Source organism: Rhinolophus ferrumequinum, chromosome 21 (genome assembly GCF_004115265.2).
Source record: "Rhinolophus ferrumequinum isolate MPI-CBG mRhiFer1 chromosome 21, mRhiFer1_v1.p, whole genome shotgun sequence".
NCBI lineage: Eukaryota > Metazoa > Chordata > Mammalia > Chiroptera > Rhinolophidae > Rhinolophus > Rhinolophus ferrumequinum.
The window spans coordinates 54,086,886-54,103,764 of NC_046304.1; the positions used below are offsets into that span (position 1 = coordinate 54,086,886).

Consider the following 16,879-nt stretch of genomic DNA (forward strand, 5'->3'; position numbering starts at 1 on the left):
CAGGACAGGATGAAAGGACCATGATCTTGTCCCCGGGAAGTCCGACAACTGTCGGGGGGGAAGGCACGTCCTCTCCCACCTGTTCCTGAGGGAGGTACGGGCCAGTCCTGGGAAGGTGTCACAGGGGCGTGAGCACGGACATCCTCCTGTCTGGCTCGGGGGTGAAGCTGACTTGAGCAGACGTTCCGAAACGAACACAGAATGAGCAGAGGGCAGCTGGACGCTGTGCTGGGGCCGGGACAGGCAACTGCTTAGTCGGCGCTCTGGGTGTCCTGAGAGCAATGGCTTACTTCTGTAAGAGCCACTGAGACGATTCACGTACCGTACCCGGCACCAATTTAAAGTATACGTCGTCACAGTATGTCACAGGTGTGCCACTGTCACCACAGTCAATCCTAGGACAATGCCATCATCCCACAGGAAACCCATACCCTTTATCTGCCCCCTCCCGTAGTCCCTGCAACCGCTAGTCCGCTTCCTGTCTCTGGATTTGCCTGTTCTGGACATTTCATAGAAAGGGCATCACACAAAAATCTTTTGGGTCTGGCCTCTCAGTGCGATGGCTCTGAGGTCCCCCATGCTGTGGCGTGTTTCAGTACCCAGTCCTTTGTGTGGCTGACTTACACCCTGCTGTATGCGCGTCACATTTCATTGACCCAGTTCCACGTGTGGTGCTTGTGAGTAGTGCTCCTGCTGGGTGTGGGTTCCTATGTGGACACGTGTTCTCATTCTCGGGTATAAACCGGCGTGGGCTCACTGGGCCATGTGGCCGTTTGAGGAACTGCCAGACCCTTCCACAGTGGCTGCCCCGTGGTCCCTCCCCGCAGCAGTGCAAGTCCTGGCCGGCACTAGCTGTGGTCTGACTTTGATGACAGCCATCCTAATAGGAGTGAGGTGGCATCTCACCGTGGCCTTGATTTGCATTTCCCTATGACTAATGACGTCGAACATCTTTGCGTGTGCTTATCAGCCACTTTTGTGTCTTTCAAGAAATGTCTATTTAGATCCTTTGCCCATTTTGAAATTGGGTTAGTTGTCATTTTATTGTTGAGTATAAGAGCTCTTTATCTATTCTGGATACCAGACTCTAATCGGATATGAGTTGCGAAAATGCTCTCCCAAGCTATGGGTTGTTATTTCGCGTCTTGTGATCGTGTCTTTTGAAGAACCAATGTTTTTAATTTCAAAGAAGTCCAGTTTACTTTTTATTTTGTTGCTTGGGTTTTTGGTGTCATATCTAAGAAACTATCAGCTAATCCAAGGCCATAAAGATGTATTTCTATGTTTTCCTTTAAGAGTTTTGTAACTTTAAGTCTTATGTTTAGGTCTTGGATCCCTTTCAAGGTAAATTTTCTGCCTAGTGTGACCTTGGGCTCCACCTGCATCCTTTTGCATGTGGATGTTCAGTTGTCCTGGCACCTTTGTCAAAAAGACAGTTCTTTTCCCTCATGGACTCCCTGGCACCTTTGTTGAACATCACTTGACCATAAATGTGAGAGTTTATTTCCAGCTCCCGACTCTACCCTGTTTATAAGGCGTCTGTCCTCGTATCCTTATTGTGGCTTTGTAGTACGTTTTAAAATCGGGAGGTGTGAATCCTCTTTGTTGTTGTTTAAGATTGTTTTGGCTCTTCCGTGTTCCTTGAATTTCTATGAATTTTAGGATCAGCTTGTTAATGTCTGGAAAGAAGCCGGACGAGATTTGGATGGGGGTTGTGCTGGATCTGTGGGTCTCTGGGGAGCACTGCCATCGCGGCAATATTAAGTCTTGTGGTCCACGAACACGGGTATCTTTTCACGTATTTATTCAGGTCTTCTTTAATTCCCTTCTGCAAAGTTCTGTCGTTTTCAGTGTAAAAGTTTTGTACTTCTTTTCTTAAATTTATTACTATTTTATTCTTTTTGATGCTATTGTAAATGCGTTTTTTTCTTAATTTCAATTTCTTATTATTTGTTGCAAGTGTATAGAAATACAGTTGATTTTTGCATGTGAATCCTCTCTCCTGCAGCCATGCTGATCGTGTGTGTTATGGTTTTGGGTGGAACACTAAGAATTTTCTATATGCAGGGTCATGTCATGTGCAGAAAGAGAGAACTGCTTCTTCCTTTCCAGCCTAGGTGCCTTTCATTTCTTTTCTTGCCTAATGTCCCAGCAGGACCCCCAGCACCGTGGTGAGCAGGGGGTGCCTTCACTTTCATTGCTTGCATTCTACTCCCACACCCAACATATTACAAACAGGAAAACAGAGTCCATACAAACAGCACGTCATGCAAAACTCCACCCCTTCTTCCCTCCTCTCTGGTCTCCTTGTCATTTGGGGCAGAGCGGGATCCAGCCCTCTGTCCGTCTCCCTCATATTCTGTGGATTCGATCATGAGACGACGGTAGGTGGATTTGCTGTCAGGTGAAAACTTGTTCCCAAGGAGAACTGACCGGTGGCTTTGCGTCAGCCAGAGGAGACAGCTCTCTTGTGACATGATTCGAGGAGGAGAAAGGAGGCCATGGGGCGGCTGGTGGCTCAGCCGGTTAGAGCGCGAGCTCTTAACAACAAGGTTGCCGGTTCGACTCCCGCATGGGATGGTGGGCTGCGCCCCCTGCAAAGATTGAAAACAGCAACTGGACTTGGAGCTGAGCTGCGCCCTCCACAACTAGCTTGAAAGACAACGACTTGGAGCTGATGGGCCCTGGAGAAACATACTGTTTCCCAATTAAAAAAGAAAAAATTAACCAAAAAAAAAAAGGCAACAGAGTGAATAAACCTCGGAAACCACAGCCGCCGACAGAGCCAGCCAGACGCTGTGCTAACAAAATGCTGTCAAGTTCAAGGGCCAGTGTGCAGGTTCAAGGAGAACGATGGATTTAAAAAGGTCGGGCCTTTGCCTGCAGGGAGCAGGCAGACGGCGGGAAGCAGCTGCTGAGCCTTCAGTGTGGCCTTCGGTCCATTCATACACTATGAAAACAATTAGTAGCGTCTTCCTCACCGGACCAACGCAGCAGGCCCGCAGCTGGCTTGCAGCCGAGCGCTGTGGGCCCTGAGTCGCCGTGGAAGTTGGGATGAGGCACAGATCTGCCGCCTACTGAGTCAGGAAGTGCCGGGGAGGGCCAGACCCGTCTGACCGACCGTTGGCTGCGGTGTCCCGGCTTGCTGAGTGCTGGCCGGCTCCTGTGACAGCCGTCCCCACTGTGAAGGGAACGATGGTCTGCATTTCAGAAGTGCTCACTGGCCCAACAGGCCCGCTGCGGCTCCCTGACGGACCACGTGTGGGTCACTGACTGCCTGGCGGTGTCTGCCGGGGGATGGGTGTGTGTCTCCCGATGTGTGTGAGGGCAGCGCGCTCTGAAGTGCGGCACTGTTTGCGTGCGGCCTTGTCCTGTCCACCTCCTGTTCTTGCTCACGCCATCCACTTCTTAGGAAGCATGTTTTCAACCCAGCCCGGTTTCCCCACATCAGTTCCCAGTCGGTAACATGGAGCCTCAGTTTAGCTGGAGATTTAAGGAAGTCATGAGGACACACCTACCCTACAAAGGGAAGCGGCACTTCCTTAATTTCAGGGGCTGCGTCTGGGGGAAATCCCTGCTCTCCCACAGACAGGCTGCCGGGGACGGCTCACCGGCCCCACATGGCACAGCTCACGAGCCTGTGCCCCACGCAGCGGCTCGTGGGGACGAGGCTGTGTGCCGTGGGCTGTGCCCACGTGTCGCCATGGCTGCCCTCGGTGCTGGCGTCCAGAGGAGGAAAGGGGCAAACATACTGATTTCAGGCGCGTGTGGCCGCAGGGGAGGGTCCCGACATTGCAAGCTCTGGATCGCAAGTAACATGAATTTTCAAGCAAAGTAGAAACATTTACACATCCATTGTTTGGGATGAAGTGTGTTGTCTCCAGATTATTTCTCTTGTGTTTTAAAGTTGTACGTAGAAGGTCCAGCTTCCTTATGGTTGAAGAGGATACAGCCCACTTCAGCCCATCTCTGTCACCAATGCAACTAGACACTTAAGTGACAACAAGGCAGCTGCAAGGACTCCGTGAAGTGAACCAGAGCAGACGGGCCGTGGAGGCAGGCGGGGCAGGCGCCATGACCCACATGGCGCAGGTCCCCTCGGGCCCTTCTCCGGACGGGCTCCTTTGCAGCCACACAGCAGCACAGATGGCTAACACTGGCACAACTCTGTCTTCCTGGCAAGAGGAAGTCTGGAAGGGGAAGTGAGGTCCAGGAGTGCAGGGGCCCCGAGAGGAGAGAATGGAGAAAGGGCTGAGGCTTGGGCTCACCTCCCAGTCACACACACAGGACAGACCCAAAGCAGCACAAAAGGCTCTGCAAACAGCTATGACTGGAGCCACCGGCCACGGCAGGTCTGAACTGACCAGGGTGACGGCTGCTAGGACAGAAGAACAGTGTTCTCCAGAGGATCACATCACCTAGACTCCACAGCTAACACTCGAAGTGTCCAGTTTACAATCACAAATTACTCAAAGTACAAAGACTCGTGAAAATATGACCGTTTTCCAAGGGAAAGCTAAGCAACAGGTACCAACTGCAAGACCATCCAGGTGGGGAGTTAGCAGACAAAAACTTGAAAGCAATTATTGTGGCCATGCCACATGAGAGAAGGTTCAACACGTGTGGAACAAATGGGAGGAGAGAACTTCTCAGCTGAGGAGCAGAAGCTATAAAAGAACAAACTGGGAATTTTATTATGTTGAACAGAATAATAGCAGGAAACTGAAAAATGACTAAATAGCCTCAGTAGCAGAAAGGACACGACTGAAGGGAGACTCGGTGACCGTGAAGATAGGGCAACAGACGCTCTCTCTTCTGGAGACAGAGAAAGAGAAAATGGGGGTTTGAAAAAGCACAGAGCCTCGGGGACCCGTGGGACAACCTTGTGTTGTTAAGATCCCAGAAGGAGGAGGAAAGCGATTAGAGCAGGAAGACACACTTGAAGAAATAATGACTGAAAATTTCCCAAAGCTGGTAAAGGACATCAATTTCAGATTCAAGAAGTTCAGCCATCCCCAAACAAGATAAAGCCCAAGAACACCGTGCTGAAACACATCATAATTAAACTGCCAAAAATCAAAGGCAAAGGAAAAAATCATGAAAGCAGCCACATGAAAATGAAACATACATACAGACGAACAACAATGTGAATGAAACCAGAGGCCAGAGACAGTGTTTATTTTGAGAAATGAGTCGATTCTTAGGCTTTTTCATTTTGGAAGCCTGGGGGTGGGGGGACCTTCAGGCTCAGGCTCCTTTGATAAGGAGCCTGGGGAGACTGGGGCTGACTGAGGGGAGAAAAGGCCTCTGGGAGTTTCCAGAGTCTAAAACGTCTGCCCAAATCCAGCGTGGACCTGCCCACAAGTGTGATCTTGGCCCTTTGCAGCACACGGCCAGAGACAGACTCAGGACAGGGTCAGGCGCCAATGGTCACACTCTGGGAGTCAGAGCCCTTTCCTGGGCTGGGGGTTCCCCAGTACGGGGGTTTGGCCAGAGGAGAGGGAGAGCTGGGGAGTGGGGGGTGGGGGCGATGGGCAGAGGCAGCGGTGACAGCAGGAACCCCAGGGACAGGGTCTCAATCCCAGCTGTGGCCCACTGTGTGATGGCCAGGTGCCCCTCCCGCCCGCTGTGAGGAAGAGGCCCTGTCCCTCCACCCCCAGCCCCCATGGGGAAGAGGCCCTGCCCCCGCCCACGCCTTGTGGCCTTAGGAATGCCCTCCTGAGCTCTGGGCCTGTGTGCTGGTTGCTGGTGACACACCTCAGGCAGGCTGCTGAGCCCAGCTCCCTGGCTCCTGCCCACCATCTGGCAGTGCATCTTCCTGCCAGGGCCGCAGATGGTCTGGACTCACACCCAAAGCGTCTGCAGGCAGCAGGTCAGGACTTGCACTCAGCCCCCCTGTCCGAGGGCATCTGCCCTGTCTGTCCACGGAGAGCAGCCGGCAGGAGAGGGGCTGCAGGGCCTTCCTGCAGACATCTCAGCATCCGGTCAGCTCTGGGCCCCCCAGCTCACACACGCCACCCTTTGTGTTAGAGGCACACAGGGATGCTCAACACGTAGATATAGTGTGGTCCTTGCTGCTTCTGGAACTCTGCCTGGGCTGGAGAGGTAGCTGGACTGGGTCAGGGAGCCCTTGTCTAGCTGGGGAGCCAAGTTTTGGTGAGAAGCCTTTGCCCAGAGCGGGGAGGCCAAGTGCATCTCCCAGGCTCACATCCCTGATAGAGTTCTGACGTGAAGGTGCTGAAATGCTAGAGAAAGAGGCCAAGTGCATGGAAAGGCGCTCAGGGCCTTGGGGCATTAGGGAAATGCAATCAAAACCACAATGAGGGGCCGATTCCACGTACAAGTGAGAGCACGTGGTATGTTTGTCTCTGTCTGACTGACTCCACTCCGCACAGTGCCCTCCTAGTTCATCCACGTAGTCGCAAAAGGCAAGGTCTTCCTTTTTATGGCCGAGTAACAGTCCGTTGTGTATGTACCACACTTCTTTATCCAGCCGTCTATCGATGGGCCCCTGGGATGCTCCATACCTTGGCTGTTGTGAATATGCTGCAACAGACTCACACAGAACACACTGATGGTCACCAGATGGGACGGGTGGGGCTGGGTGACACGGGTGCGAGGGCTTGAGAAGTACAAATTACCAGTTAGAAAAATGCTCGCGGGCATGTGAAGTACAGCGTAGGGAACAGAGTTAATGACATTGTAATAACTGTGTTAGATGCGAACTAGACTTACGGGGCGGTTATTTCGTACGATACATAAATGTCTAATCACTGTGTTGTACACCGGAAACTAATGTGCTTCTGTATGTCAGCTGGAATTGAAAAAACCACAGTGAGATACCACTTCATACCCACAAGGATGGCTAGAGTGAACACACACACACACACACACACACACACACACAGTTGGTGAGGATGTTGGTAAATCCTTGTGCCTTGCTGGGGTGTAAATGATACGGTCGCTATGAAAACCAGTCAGCTGGTTCCTCAAAAAACTAAACATGAAATTACCATCTGACCCAGGAATTGCACTCTTACGCGGCCAGACAATTAAGTTCGCGAACTCATCCTAGAAAAAGTGCTGCATACCTCACTGCTGAATATCACTATGGTCACCTTCGAAGTCCTCCATTGGGAAGCTATACACCAGCGCCAGTGCCTAGTCCACCTTTCAAAGCAATTTTGGAACTTTGTCTGGAATGGCCATCAGAGCTCTCATTGTATTACATTTGATGGCAATGTCTTCCTTTCAATATTTCCTTTATCTTCAGATAAAGAAGTCACTGGGGGCCAGATCAGGTGAGTGGGGAGGGTGTTCCAATACAGCTGTTTACTGTATTTTTTTTGTATTTACTGTATGTTTACTGGCTAAAACTCCCTCACAGACAGTGCCATGTGAGCTGGTGCATTGTCGTGATGCAAGATCCATGAATTATTGGGGAAAACTTCAGGTCATTTTCATCTAACTTTTTCACGCAGCCTTTTCAGCATTTCCAAATAGTACACTTGGTTAACTATTTGTCCTGTTGGTACAAATTCATAATGAATAATCCCTCTGATAGCAAAAAAGGTTAGCAACAGCATTGCAACGAGTTCTCAAACTTAATTGTCTGACCTCGTAGGCATAGATCCAAAGGAACAGAAAACAGGTGTCCACACAAAACCGGGGACGTGAATGCTCCTAGCAGCACGAGTCACAGGCACCAAGGGCAGGGTCACCCAGTGTCCGTCTCTGACAAATGGGTAAGCAAGCTGCAGTCGGTCCACACAGCGGACTGCACTCAGCCATAAACAGAGCGAGTCCTGATACATGCCACAACGTGGCTGAACCTCAAAGACACTACACCAAGTGACAGAAGCCAGATCCACAGGTCACACATCGTATGATTCCATTTCGTGCAATGTCCGGAACGGGTAAATCCACAGAGACAGGAAGCAGACTGCTGGCTGCCAGGGGGCGGGGTTTCTTTTCGGGGCCATGAAAACATTGGAGAACTAGAGGTGGTGGTTGCACAACCCTGTGAATGCAACAAATGCCATGAAAGTGGACTGAATTACATACTTGAAAAGGTTAATTTTATGTTATATGAATTTTATCTCAGTTTTAAAAAAAGATGTCATAGGGCCCTTTGAGAGCACACACCACAGTGACAGTTTTCCTTGTAGAGCCAGAGTTGCCAGGGGAGATGGCACGTTCCCCAGATGCTCCCTCTGCAGGTTCCCGCAGTGTCTGCACGGAGCTGAGGGCAGACCTCTGTCACGTGTCACCTTGTCTCCCTGGCTGGGCTTTCCCGGGTCTATGCCTGTCTTAGGAGAGTCTTTGCCCCACAGCCCCGTGCCCTTCCATCCACCTGCCAACTGCGTGAGCCGGGGACAAGCACTGGGACACCAGCCGAGCCTGGGCTGCCCCCTCTGTTACCACCTCCTCCAGTCCTGCAGCCTGGACTCCACGCTGGCACTCCTCTGGCCTCGACAGGGCCCCTCGGTGCCTGCCACGTCCAAATCACCTTTCTAGGCTGTCCACCAGGTGGCAGCAAAGGCTCCGTGTGCAGCCCGTGCCCACCTGCCCAGGCGGGCACCCTCCCCTCTCTGCAGACCAAGGGCCAAGATGCCAGGGTGACTTGTCTGGCAGGACAAAGCTTATTTTAAACCCCAATGCCTCTGCATCCTCATCCCTCTGTACCTAACTCAGGAGCCGTCGGCTGCAGACACCCCGACGGAAACCTGAGGGCGGGGCCTGTCCAGTTGTACGGTGCCCACTCCCTTCACACCTGACCCATCCGAGGCCTCTGGCGAATCACCCATGTGAGTCGTCCTGGCTGAAAGTCTCAGCTTTTACTTTCCTGATGCAGAATCAAGGCCACTGGGGTTTTCCCAGTGGGAACTCCACGAGCCAAAGAATGGAGGAAAATTACAAGAGACTCCAACACCTCCAGCCCCAGGGGCTCTGCAGTCACGCCTGAGGCTGCACAAAGGAGAAATCTCCAAATCTGGGTGAGAATTAGCACAGACTCCAGAGGCCGAGCTGCCAGACCTCCACGGGGCTTCGTCCTGCTGGCAGCAGGGTGACGGTCTGCAAGGATCGCAGGGAGCGGCGTCTGGTTGGACTGGGGTAAAATGTCCCCCAGGTCTGTGCAGAGCACTTGTTTCTCCTGATGGATGGAATTTTCTTTTCATCTGGATAGCTAGGGAACAGCCAACGTTTTCCACGAACCTCTACAAAGTTGTCTGTTTCTTCCAACTTTTGAGAAGAAAGAGCCCGATGGGGTAGCGCCTTGTCTGATATTTTCAAGCTTGACATTAAAATAATTTTTCTTGAAATCATGTTACTTTCAGACAAGACCTGCCAGCGTAGCAATTCCAAAACATCCCATACTCCTAAACGCTCCTTTGGACACAAAAGCTGGACAGCACTGTTTTCAGTACTGCTTGCACAGCCGCCTGGCTCAGGAGAAATGGAACCCACCCCCACCCACCCTGGTCCCTGCAGCTCCAGCACATTGCAGCCCAGTCTCTCATCCGACCCCCATGTAGCCTCCTGGCGGACTTGCCCAGCCGCCCCCACCCCTCGCTGCCCACGGCGGGTCTGAGCGTCACTGCAGCCTGGACCTGGGCCTTGGCAGCTCCACAGGCCCAGTCCCTCTGCGTCTCTGGCTCCCTACCATTTGCTCCAGGAGCTCTCAGCCAAAGCTGATGCGTCCCACAGGTGTCCTCCCGGCATATTCGGGGCCTGCAGAACCCAGCCTGGCCCCTCAGCCCGGTTCACCTTCCCCGTCCAGTTTCATCAGTCATTCTAAACACATTCTAGCACATTCCGCGGGGAGCTGCGACAGGGATGAAGGTAGTTACATGCTACTCAAAGGGGATGGGACCTCACGTTTCTAGAGTGCCCACCACCCACTCGGGGGTGCAGATGCTCAGAGCCAGGCTAGTGCTGTCACACGGAACACGAGAGCACTCAGGACATCCTCGGTTCCCACACACACACCAGAAGAAATGGGGGAGACCTGAGTCCCAGGAAGAGCAGAGATGGGGGAGAAGCCAGCGCAGCACAGGCCACCTGGTGCCCCCTCACCCAGGGGAACTGCTATCTGGGCCCTGACCCACCTCCAGGGGACACACCTGGACCAGGAGAGGCCCAGTTGTCTTAGGACCCACCGAGACAGGGTGACAACAGGGCAGGCAGCCCCAGACACCCCTTCTCACGTGCAGCAACTGGCACCAAGGGTGACCTGAGACCCTCACACCACTTCTCTTTGTCCCGCTGGCAAGGGGAGCCATGGATCCCGCCCGAGTCAGCCTCAACTTCCCCCTTTGGGAACTGTGGGGTTCCAAGTGGGCTTTTAGGAGCTGCAGCAAGAAAAAGTCAGATTTCAGGGCTGAAGACGACATTTGAAAATCTGGCTTTAAATAAACATGGAATTTAAAAAAGAGAGCACGGAGCCTCCAGCAGCTGAAATTAGCAGCAGCCACCCTGGGCCGGGAAGCCATCTGCGAGGCTGGAGCAAGGCGGCGTCTGGAGTCTGACTGCAGCCTCAGGAGCCGGTGATGGCAGGTTCGGGTCTGCCTGTCCTCCTCAAAGGGACCCGCGGGGACACCTCCAGGCTTTGTTTCCCAGAGCGTCCTCCAATTTCAGATTCCAGAGAACAGATTTCCTCCTCTCAGCTCCAAAATACCTTTCAGATCACTTTCAAGGCAATTTAAGTCATTTAAGAGGCAGAGATAAGAAAACAAAGACGACATTTCAGGGGTAAATGAAGAGTAACTCTGTTTCGTGTGAAGCCCGTGCTTCTTTCCTCATCTTTTCTGGGAAAGCCAAGTGACCACCCAAGCCCCAGTGAGGCTGGGCGGCCAGGCCAGGCACGCAGCCCTGGCCGCTGCACTTGGCCATCAGACAAGGCGCTGGCCTCTCGGCCTCCCCGCCTAACACGTGGTCCACTGGGCCTCCTCCACCTGCAGTCCCCGGCTCGCCCCTCACTGAGGGATCCTACAGCCAGCTGGGTTTGCAAGTGTGATGGTGGCCAGTGTGCCGCAGGTGGGGGGGTCCCTGCCTGCCTTCACCTCCTCCCTCCCCTCCACATCCGGCTCTAGACTCCAGGCCCAGCAGCCAGCTCCCCACGCGTGTACTTCTCTCCTGGGCCTCCCTGCCTCACCTGGGCCCCGCAGGAGGCCCAGGGACAGAGGGTCCCCAGGGGCCTCATCATCTGCAGGGTTATTTAAATCTGCATTGTCAGTGAATGTATTCTAATAAGCAAGTGGGTGACTGAGCTGGCAGACGCAGGATGACGCTGAAATATAATAAGGGGAGAAACACCCCAGCGAAACTCCGAGTCGTTTGTGCCCCTCTGCTCGCCCCCTTGCTGCCTCCCACAGGCACCCGCAGTCACGGGATGTGATTATGTAAGGGGCCGGTTGCTGAGGAACCGCTCCCCGCCAGCCAGCCAGCCGGGCCACAGGCCGGCACCTCCCCTGCCCGGCATCCTCCTAGGAAGCCCCCTGCGGCCCTCCTGGCCTGGCCTGCAGGGAAGCTCTGGGGAGGCGGAGCAAGCTGGGAACTTTCTCGGCTGCTTCTGCTTCGCTAGGAGGGTTGAGGCTGGACCACAGCAGCCAAGGGCCAGGAAGGGGCCGTGGGAGGCCAAGGCCACACCACGCCACCATCCTCCCCCTTCCTGTGTCAGAGCCCTAGAGAGTTCCGCTGGGCGCCCACCAACTCCCCCGGCCTCGCAGGTCCGAGTCTCTTCTTCTCAAGCAGAGCCTGTGCACACGCCCACAAGGACGGACACCCCTGCTCCCTCCCAGGGCAGACTGGGTGCCACCACAGGTCCCTGGAGGCACAGGCTTGAACCGTCTTGTCTAATGGCCAACTTTCTGGTTACGGAGAAGAAATCCCTTGAACCATGTTCAGGTCAAGGGTGAGGAGGTTTGGGGAGGAAAAGAGCAAATCTAAGTAAAAGACCACGGAGGCGGGAGGGAGGGAGCCCCCATCTGCGCTGGCGGGAAGGCTGCTGGCCGCTGGCCCCTCAGGACCTCCCTGTGCCATGGGCCGTGCGGCCACTGGGCAGGCTGGGGCACCCACACACCAGCCTCCTGCAGGGCAGCCGCACTGCAGCACGGGCGGGCCGAGCAGGCCCTGGGTGCTTTCTGCGGACAGATGATTGCTCCACCCTCTGACCCCACAGGGACCTGATTTGGGGTGAGGACAGGCCATCTCCTTCAGACCTGTAGGTCGAGTAGAGGCTCTGCCAAAGTCCTAGCGCCCACTTTTAATAAACTTTAGGACAGTTTTAAACGTGCATAGTAGTTGGAAAGATACCCACAGCCAGTTTCCCCTACTGTAACCATCTTGGTGTGGGGCATTTGTCACAATTCATGAACCAACACTGGCACGTTATTGCTAACTGAAGTCCACACTTAATTCACGTTTCCTTAGTTTTTAACCTATTGTCCCTTTTCTGCTCCAGGATCCCACATGACATTTAGTCCTCACATCCCCGCAGGCTCCCCTGGGCTGGGACGTCTGAGATGCCCCATGCTCTGGGTGACCTTGGCAGTTCTGCGAGTGCTGGGGGGTTCTGGAGACTGTTCCTCTGCTGGGATTTGTCGTTTCTCTCATGGTTAGATTGGGGTGATGGGCTCTAGGAGGAAGACCACAGAGGTGACGGGCCCTTCTCTTTATACCAAGGCTACACGTGGTCACCAGGACTCTTGATGTGACCTGTTGACATGTCCTGGCAGATGTGTGCTTGTCAGGGCCCCTTCCATCGAGTGCTCTCTGAAAGGAGGGGTCTTCCTGGGCACCCCACTTGCAAAGGGCAGCTCCTGCATGCCTTCCTACGTAACATCTGGGTGTTCGATGGAGATGTCCCCTCACCACTGACGGCGACAGCCTAGGACGGTAACCTGTACAACACTTTGAGGGCTCCCCGCCGCATGCGAGGTACAGTTCTTGGTGCTTTTCCTGCCCTGTTCATACCTCGACTCCTGCCCACAAGGCAGGTACATGCTCGCCTCTCCTTACAGGTGGGACCCAGAGAGCCCGAGAAACCTGTCCAAGTGGGGTCCACTGCTGCTGCCAGCCTCCGAGTGCCTGGCTCCCGGTAACGAGTCCCCATCGAGTCTACGACCACTCCATCACTGGCAAACACAGCAGGCGTTCGTCACGCCTCACCCCGTGACAGGAAAGGCGGCTCTGCCTTTTCCGCTGGACAAAGCCACAGTGTGCTGGAGGCCGCTGAGGTGACCTTCCCGCTGTAGGAGGCAGGACTCCCAGGGCTGTGAGCTGCGGTCCAGGCGCCTCTGCACCTTCTTGCTGATAATGCCGCCATGAAGAATGTGGCTTGGCCAAGAGCCTGGAAACAGGACTCTGGACACAATTTGGACAGTTTTGCCGGGTGACCCTGGCCCAGCCCCGTCGCCCAGAGCACGTGGCCTGGAGGGAGGAAGCAGAGAGACCGAGAGGATGGGCAAGACAGGGCCACGCTCTCTGTGCCTGTCCGCACAGGGCTCCCTGCCTCCAGTCTCTCCTGCTCTGGAACTTTCTGGTTACCAATGACAAGTGCTTTAATCCAGGAAGGAGAACGGGAGGAGGAGTTCTGATTGGGTGGTTCCTTCTCTCAGATGGGAGGCGCCAGGAGGAAGGTGTGGGGGAGAGAAACAGCTCTCCTGACAGGCCCAAAATTTCCCTGATGAGACAAATCACCACCCCCTTAGGCCAAGCTCAGCCAAACCAGGTGAGGCCAGTCAGAGAGAGACACGGAGGTGAAAACCGTTCAGTTTTGCTTGGTTCACCTCAGAAAGGGCTCCTTCTGTTTCGCGAAGATTCCCAAATCCTTGGGCCTGCCTTGGCAGGGACAGCCTGCTTGAAAAGCAAAGGCTGTCATCCTGTAATTAAATCTGAGACCCCCTCCCTATGTGACGTTGAGATGAAGCCACTTACATAACGCGGCTAAAAATAAGCTGACGAAGAGCTGCAGTTCCACCATCCCGCTTCCAGCCTTTCCTCCTGGGCTGCCCACTGGGGGTGTGGCCGGCCGGGGGTCAGAGTTGGGGGCAGTGTCCGGAGCTCCTGCCTCTGGCCCCAGCGCAGCAGTCTGTGTGCCAGAGGGCCCGAGCCGGTGCACGGGGCGGGGGTACCCTCTGGTTCAGAGCTGGGGTGCTGAGAAAGATCGCCATGGCGACACGCCTCCCTGCTTGCACAGACAGCCCAGGTGAGGACTGGCAGTCAGAAGTGACAGGAAAACCACCGGCCTGCAGGCTGCAGCCCACGTGTGTTCTTGAGCCGTTGACTAGCTGCTCATTTACAGAAACCCGCTCCCCACCTTCACCCCTCCCCCACAGCGCGGGAAGAAGAACACTCTGGTCTGGAGCAGGGCCAGACGGCCTGGGGTACTGGTGGCTGGCCCTCTCCGCCAGCACTGGATCTCTTGCTGCTCCTTTGCATACGAGGTAGGAAGAGCAAAGCTTCTCATCATAACCGTGGCTTCCTCTTGCTGGTCTGGGAGGCGGGTAGGCCAGACCCCAGGGCTGGGCAGTGATTTCCTAGCTGCACCACTGCCAACCTCCAGGCATGCCGCTAGCCCCCCAGTGCCCCGACACACTGAGTCCAGGTGAGAAGGAACGAGGTAGGGTTTGTAAAGGACTCAGCACCTCCAACATACAAAGGTATTGGGACAAGCACGTCCTCCTGAATCCTGGGAGCTGGCCTTCAGCCGACCTCTCACCCAACCCACCACCTTGCCCTGTCCCGTTTAGGCCCTAGGTCCTTACCCTTGGTGCTCGGCCCCAAACCCAGACACTGCCGCCATCTACGGGGGCTTCCACAAAATTAGAAAAGGCCTCATAGGACACTGGTGGTCTCCTGGCCTGGGACTCAGACCTCTGCCTTCAGCTGAAGGGGTGGCCACGCCCGTGTTGGAGACCTCTCTGGAGGCTGGTGCTCATGGAAGCCGTCAGGCAAGGTGCTGACTTTCTCAGCTTGGTTCTCCACGCCTAGGTGGGTAGGACTACCCCCACCCACGTCCTGTTCTGCGCCTGCTAGCAGCCCCTGCGCGTCTTCTCAGTGCTTCAAAGTGCGATGCGCCTTCATTTTCACTCGCGGCAGGTGCTCCATGAATGCTCTTCTAACTGATGGCTTCCCTCCCAGCTGCTCACCTCCTGCCCAGCTGCCAGGTGAAGAGAGTAGTCCTGGGACAAGGCTGCTGAACCATTAGCCCACCTGGAAGGCAGGCCGGGCTCAGAGTGGGCCTCTTAGCTCAGCCACTATGAAATGTGAGGCGACAGGAGCAGGACCTTCTAGAGGGTGGAGAGGTGCTAGAGAGCACGGGAGCTTTTCTGGGAGGCCCCTCTCCTCCCTCTACTGTCTGGTGACTGACAGGAGCAGATAGCTCACGACACTCCCCAGACAAGACCCCTGTTGGAGCCTGCCAGCCCCCACCTGTCACGTCTCAGCCACTCCGCTTCCTCTGGGGGGGTAGCAGCTCTTCCCCTCCGCCCACCCAGCTCCACCTTGGCCCACTACCCCATGCGGGTCAATGGGCATGAGTCCCAGGGCTGCTGGGAGGAAGTGTGTGCTGCATCAGGCTGGCACGGAGCAGGGGGAAAGAGGACCAACGGAGGCCCTCATCGGTAGAGCCAGTTTGAGCTGGTTTTCTGTCACTTGCAACCAAAAGAATCCCAGAAACTAGTTACACAGGGATCTACCTTAAAACACTGCGAGCAATAAAGAAAAAGGAAGCTATCCCATAGCGGGAAGGGAATTAAACCGAAAAGGTTGGCGACTGAAGGCTTAAGGTTGAGGTGGAGTGGGGAAGGGAACGCTTCCTGACTTCGGCTTTCCCTTCCTCTGTCCCCGTGAGGCAGAGTGAGGTAGGTCCATTAGGGACACAGACTCCGACTTCAGGTCCTGCCTTCATGCCCTGCTGTGTGTCCGGGCTCCGCCGGGGTCTTGTGGGCCGCAACCTCCCTGGGTGCCTGCGCTTGAAGGCATGACTGAGCCTGTCCAGGGATGGGATGCTGGTGGAGAGTGCCAGGTTTAATTACAGGAAAAGCAGTCAGCTCTGGTGTTTAATAATGTAAAGCAAGTAACTTCTGTATGGTACTTTAATTTATGTAAATATTTCTCCAACGGACTTGTTCTGGGAGCCTGGTGTGCCAGTTGGGTCAGCTTCCTCAGCACAACCTCCTGGGAGAACCTAGGGAGGCGCCCCCTCTCCCTGCTTTTCCCACCCCACCAGGGTTCTCCCTGCCCCACCCCGTCTACTCCCTCCTCAAGAAAACTCCCCCCAACGAGGATCTTCCACCACGCGGAGGATCCCCCAAGGGGCCCCCTCCTCTCTGTAGGAGCCTCTCCCCATCCGCTCCTCTCCAGGATTCTCCCCCAAATCCTCCCTCCCCCACAGTTCTCCTCTGTAGCCCTCCTACCCCCCGAGTCCACCCCTCTCCAGCATTTTAGCCACAGCCCGTGCTCCGCCAGAACACCCCTCCAGGGGCCTCCCATTCTCGGGGCCCTCCCTCTCCGGTTCCCCGGCCCCTCGCCTCCCTCCCCTTCTGGACTTACCTCCGAAAGTGCCGGGCCGGGGCCGGACCCCGGGGCAGAGAGCCAGCCTCTTCCCATCCTTCACCAAGCCCACGCGGCCAGTGTCCAAACGCCCAGTGTCAAAGGGACCGTTCCCTGCCCAGCGCGAGTCCGCCACTCCGGCCGCCTTCGGAGAGCGACGCCCAGGGCCCTGCCGCCCCGACTTGACACTTCGCGAAGTGCCGCCCCCACGCGCCTCGGCCGTCGGCACCCTCTCACCCCCCACCTTCTGCTCCGTTCTTCCTTCGCCACCCCGCCCCCGCCTCCCCGCCCCCAGCCCGGCTGTCGCCCGGGCCCCCCCCAG

The 16,879-nt window shown here is 55.3% G+C and overlaps 1 long non-coding RNA gene across 1 annotated transcript; it reads right to left on the reverse strand.

Annotated features, from left to right (window-relative positions):
- Positions 1 to 5,161: 5,161 nt before the first annotated feature.
- On the reverse strand, positions 5,162 to 16,791 carry LOC117013929 (uncharacterized). The gene is made up of 2 exons (XR_004421386.1): positions 16,558 to 16,791; positions 5,162 to 6,814 (listed from the first exon to the last, which is right to left on the reverse strand). It is a non-coding gene; the product is annotated as an uncharacterized LOC117013929 (long non-coding RNA).
- Between the last annotated feature and the right edge of the window lie 88 nt (positions 16,792 to 16,879).